This window comes from Danio rerio, chromosome 18 (genome assembly GCF_052040795.2).
Source record: "Danio rerio strain M-AB ecotype USA chromosome 18, GRCz13ab, whole genome shotgun sequence".
NCBI lineage: Eukaryota > Metazoa > Chordata > Actinopteri > Cypriniformes > Danionidae > Danio > Danio rerio.
In genome coordinates this window covers 52,594,001-52,600,000 of record NC_141038.1, presented here as the reverse complement: position 1 = coordinate 52,600,000, position 6,000 = coordinate 52,594,001, and the positions used below count along the sequence as shown (strand labels likewise).

At 36.9% G+C, this 6,000-nt stretch overlaps 1 protein-coding gene across 6 annotated transcripts in view; it reads right to left on the bottom strand.

Annotated features, from left to right (window-relative positions):
• si:ch211-136a13.1 overlaps positions 1-6,000 on the bottom strand; it is a 31,367-nt gene that overhangs the window by 23,908 nt on the left and 1,459 nt on the right. For 2 of the 6 annotated variants that reach the window (XM_087293529.1, XM_087293534.1), the window contains exon 2: positions 4,583-4,640. The exons of the other annotated variants lie outside the window; for them this stretch is intronic. The gene's annotated coding sequence lies outside the window, so the exon portion shown is untranslated. The remainder of the gene's footprint in view (positions 1-4,582; positions 4,641-6,000) is intronic. 6 annotated transcript variants of the gene reach the window in all.

The window sequence follows — 6,000 nt, the reverse complement described above, 5'->3', positions numbered from 1 at the left end:
GGGACAGCACTACAGCCAGTGGCGGAGCTAGAATTTTTTACAGGGGGTGGCCACTGCTAGTTTAGGGGGTCCACACACACACACACACACACACCACACACACCACACACACACACACAAAAGTGTTTAGAAAACTAAAATCTATTTCATTAGCAACATATAATTCAAGATATGAAAATTATTTACTCATCATACTTACTTTGTTGTAAGTTAAGTAATGACAGGATTTTATTTTTTTGGTGGAGCATTCCTGAAGCTCAGCTTAAACTCATTGGTTGAAACATATAAATGCCCAGTATATGCCCTGACATGCTGGTGGACCTGAAGTCTGACCACTCTGACTCTGACTAGTCTCAGGTATGGAGCTGCTGTGGGATCCAGTGCAAAGGCTAGGGTATGTTTGAACCTGATCTGCCTCCTGTTTGTGCTTCATTATTAAGAAGTCTGATATTTCACCCTTTCTTTTCATGTTTAATTGCCCCTGTGCAAAAATACAACAGTCTGGTTACATCTTATCCATTTAGAAACACATATATCCTAATTAAAAATATCCATTATCATACCTGCACATCTAAATCAGCATCATAAAATCAAAGTATATGAGGTGGCTAATCCATTTCAAACAAACTTAACTCACAACCAGCTAACCTAACATCACTTTCCCATATTAGCTAAATATTTGAGCAATGTAAATAATACATAATAATAGTACATAATAACTTGCATACGTGGAATGTGCATGTAATACTAGGATAGATTAAGTATAGCGTTAACTGTCTAAAGAGCGAACTGATCTCTTTCTCATTAAGTTAACTCATGTCGTCGGTGCCTCATAAACTTACGGATAATAAAGGTTCCTAAGCAAACAAACCTAAGCAAACAAACCGTCTTACTTGAAACAATGATCTTATCTTCGGCTCGTCTTTGATTTAAAAATAGCTTGAGCGCAGTGTTGCCAGATATAGCTGACTGATTACAGCCCAAAAACTATCCAAAACCCGATAAGATGCAAAAACAAAATCAAAACCGCCCAATCTGGCAACACTGCTTGTGCATTGCTGGGCATGCCGGCAAAAATCAGTAACGTCTTTAGACAAATGAGATGCTAATCAGCTTTAGGAACTGCCAGCAGCCAATTAAATTTTGGGGTGGCACCTGGGGTGGCCAATCAGATGTCAGGGGTGTCCAGTGCCACCCCGGACACCCCTCTGGCTCCGCCACTGACTACAGCACCTGCACACGTCATCATATGTCCTCGCGATCTCCTGCTTCATGTGAGATCAGACGATGGCGACTGCTGTAGTTATTCCAGTTGTGTTATTTTTTGGTATTTATCTTCAGGAGATGGTCATTTTTTTGCTTCTGTGCGGAGTTTGCACATTCTCCCCGTACTCACTTTGGTTTAACCCAGCCCCCCCCCATCCAAAAACATGCAATTGAGGTAATTGATTAATCCAAATAAGTAAGAAGTTATCTCTTAAGAGCAATCACTATCTGTTCTTTAGCTCCTACAGCAGGGGAGTTCTCGAGATCTACCAGAGCTCAAACTCCCCTCTCTCCTTGCAACGGGAGGGTGCCCAGGGCTCGAGGATCTTTTGAGCTCAAGGCTCTCTCCCGGGACAGCATACCAAACAAGCTTTATAATCAATCATCAGCTAAGCGTGAACTCTTGAAAGTACACACACACACAAAAATGCTTTTCTTCAGTTTTTAGTCTTGTTTAGTCTTGTTTCTAGTCCAAATATCTAAAAATTCTTAAATCAAGAAAACTTTTCTAGACAAGCAAAACATGTCTTGTTTTAAGAAATAATATGCTATTTTTTCCCCCAAAACAAACAAAATAATCTATCAATAGGGTAAGCAAATAATCTTAAATCAAAACGACCTCTAAGCCCAGAGAAGCCGAAGACACTTCTGGACACTGTTAACATAGGGCTTCCTTTTGGCACAGTAGTTTTAACTGGCATTTGTGGATGTAATTGCATATTGCGGTACTCAACAAAGCAACATTGTTTTTTAATCATTTCAATCATGTATTTGTTGGCAAACTAGCGATCCTCGGCCCATCTTTGCTCCTAAAGGACTACACCCTTCTTGGATGCTGCTTTTGAACCAAATTATAATTATAATCACCAATTTAACCAATTTAAATTGCTCCAGTCACAACTGTTTTTGGAGTGTGTTGCAGGTCTGAATGACAAGAAAGGATGTAAATTTACAAATAAAATGAAGTCGACCGGACAAAACATGAAATATTTTGTGTTTATATTGTCTGCAATGAAATACAGGTCAAGGTAAGTTTAAAAATCAGCATTTTCCATACTGTCCCAATCTTTTCTGTTTTGGGGTTGTACTAAAATGTCAATAGAAGTCACATATTAAACTGTAGAGTTAAATTTCCAACATGAATATTCAACAGAGCAGAGATTAACATCCCATAATGCATTTCACAAACGTAAATAAACCAGAAACACAAAATACAGAAACTGTTGATTAATAGATTTTTTTTTTTACGCTCTTTCAAAAGGATAATAAGATACTTTGAACCATTTCCCACTGTGTCTGAGAGGTAAAAGAGGCCGTTTCTATCATCTGAGAAGGAAGTCCAGTAAACTGAGCCACACCATGTGGAGACCTTCTGGGAAACTGCGTCTAATGGGTAATTTAACAACCGCTGTCAACGTGACTGAGACTCCTAAAGGCAGCAGATATACTGTAGAGAAGACGAACGTGGCAGCAGTGTGTTTTGGCCAACGCTTTAAAGACATCCTGAATAATGAGAAGACTTCTGGATGCTGCTTCACATTTATGTCTGAAGGATGTTTGTACAGTCATGAAAAAGCTTTTTTGAATGCATTTCAATTGGGCTTCCTCTTTGAAGATCCTCTGATTTAAAGCCAGCATTCACTTTCCATACTTATCATACAAATCTGATATATGCTGAATAAGTAGATCCAGGAGGTTGTAATCATAGAATAAAGCCTGACGCACACAGTAAAAGAAGTAATGGCAATATTTTAAGACAACAAATATTATTTATGTGCTTGAACTTATTTTCCAATCTACCAATTTTAGATCAAGACGTGTAAAGAGATGATGCCAACGATCAAAGACTTCAAGGACTACACAAATACACTTCATTAAACATGTATAGACATAACTTACATTATTTAAATGCAGGTTAACTATGTTTATATAATAACTTTAACTGTAAAAGCTATTAGTTAAAAGTTTATTAGTTAAAGTTAGTAATTAATATTTATGGTAATAAATAACCTTTTGCTGCTTTGAAACAACTATTGTGAAAACGCTATACAAATAAGCTTGAATTGAATTTTAATAAGTTAATAACCACTTTTACTTTACATTTACTAAGTATAACTTAATATTTATTGTCAGTTTGATTGATGTTAGTTGCGATGACTAGAAAAATTTGCTTGATTTAACTAAAAGATGCAAGATTTTTAGCGGAGCACTGTATAACGCTGAAGTTCATTCTGTGAAAACAACCATCCTGGTTGTACTTTATCCCGCTTATTACACAGCTGCTTGACACAAAACATTAAAAGCTTGACACTATATTGTTCTGAGACGTCATAGTTTAGTAATTCTTTAATTAAACACAAAGCTAACAGTAAATAAACCGGCTGAGGGAAGCTGATAAAAGCCCGCGCATTATTCAGTCACAAGATGGCGCCAAAAACACAAAGCTGACAGAAACGAAACCGGCTAAATGATACTAACCTAAACAGGCTAGCTGACATAAATAATAACTTAATCAGGCTTTCACTCCATAAAAAGGCGCTAAACAGTCAAAAACGCAAAGCTGACAGAAATAATAATTTTATTAAGCTAATTTCCTTAAAATGATGGCGTCAAACAGTGAAAAACGCAAAGCTGACAGAAATAAAAACATAAAGGCTAATTTTCCTTAAAAAGATGGCGTCAAATAGTCAAAAATGCAAAGCTGACACAAATAAAAACATAAATAGGCTAATTTTCCTTAAAAAGATGGCGCCAAACAGTCAAAAATGCAAAGCTAACAGAAAAAAATTACATAAATAGGCTAATTTCCTTAAAAAGATGGTGCCAAACAGTCGAAAATGCAAAGCAGACAGAAATATTAACATAAATAAGCTAATTTTCCTTAAAAAGATGACGCCAAACAGTCAAAAACATAAATCTGAAAGAAATAATAACATAAATAGGCAAATTTTCTTAAAAAAGATGGCGTCAAATAGTCAAAAATGCAAAGCTGACACAAACAATAACATAAATAGTCTAATTTCCTTAAAAAGATGGCGCCAAACAGTCAAAAACACAAAGCTGACAGAAAAAAAATACATAAATAGGCTAATTTCCTTAAAAAGATGGCGTCAAACAGTCAAAACACCGGCGTGACAAACAAGCATATACAAAATAATGAATGTGGATGTTAGCAGTGTTGGGGTAAGTTACTTTTTACTGTAATGCATTATAATATTGAGTTACTCCCCAAAATACTTATAAGTTGAGTCATTTATGTTATGGTAAGTAATGCCTTACGTTACCTTTGATTTACTTTTACATTACTTTTCTTTACCTTCAGTGCTCTTTCAGAACTTGCAGGTGGTTTTCTTCTTTTTTTTAATAGAGGATTTCTGTCAAAAGGAAAAACAATATTGTTTTGTTTACCCCATTGGCAGGTTATAATAGTTTTAAGGAAAAACTCATTTTATTTTGACCTTTTATTTCTGAAAACAAGACAATGTGGTTAGCTTTTCTAGAAATTGCTTCTTAATTTAGGATTTTTTTTTTGATATTTGGACTAAAAACAAGACAAAAAAATCGAAGTAAGAAAGGCGTTTTTGCAGTGTTTACATTTCACCGTAATGTTCCAGTGTGTTTATGTCAGTCTGCAGGACGGTATGAACTTGAACTAGTTATCAGAGAGATTAAGTGGCCCTGAAGTGTGACATGAAACAGACGTTACTCAGCCAACACTTTGGAAAGTGTGTTTAGTCACTGTCTGTGTTTTGATGAGACGTTCACAAGGCCCCTGAGGAAGATGAATAACACATGATATGACTACACACTGGAGATTAAAGTGTTTAGAGATGTCATGATGACAACAGATGGAAAGAGCCTTGCTGTTGGTTAAGAAAATTAAATCTGCAGCAAAAAGAATCAATATGCAGCTGTAAATAATATTAAACTGACTGTGCAATATGACAACATATATCATATCGGATTCTCGTATTTCATGGTGTCACAAAATGCATATACTTCATAATTTATATATTTTAAAAAACTCACATAGGTTATGAACCACGTGAGCGTAAATAAATGGTGTGTAAATCTTCAGTTTTTGAGTGAACTATCCCCTTACCCTCTGGAATGAGTGGAAAAAAAGGTGAGCTTTATGTTCAAGCTCCTTAATGCATGACAAGATGAGTGTGTGAAACGGGGAGAGCGCCTGTGTTATATCATTTAATGCTGCTTTATCAGACATCTCTGGCTTGTTTGTGGTCTGTAATTACTGCTGAGTGGCCATTAAATGCAGAGACAGGCTTTTCGCAATCCATCTCAAGCAGATGGTGGAGTTTCCCAGAATAGACAGCAGACGCAGGTCATTCCGGGTCAAACATATGAGGTTAGAAAGCGTGCAGGATAAATCTCTGATGAGAAACAATAAATAAATAAATAAAAACAACCACCCTGCTGAAAAATCCAGCTTAAACCAGCCTAGGCTGGTTGGCTGGTTTTAGCTGGTCGACCAGGCTGGTTTTAGAGGGGTTTTGACCACTTCCTGGCTGGTTTCCAGCCATTTCCAGCCTGGTCTTAGCTGGTCAGGCTGGAAAATGATCAGCCAAATCCAGCTAAAACCAGCTTGACCAGCCTGGTTTAAGCTGGATATAGCTGGTTTTGGCTGGACTCACAGCTTGGCTAGGCTGCTCAAGCTGGTTTTAGCTGGTCATCTCCCAGCCTAACCAGCTAAGACCAGGCTGGAAATGGCTGGAA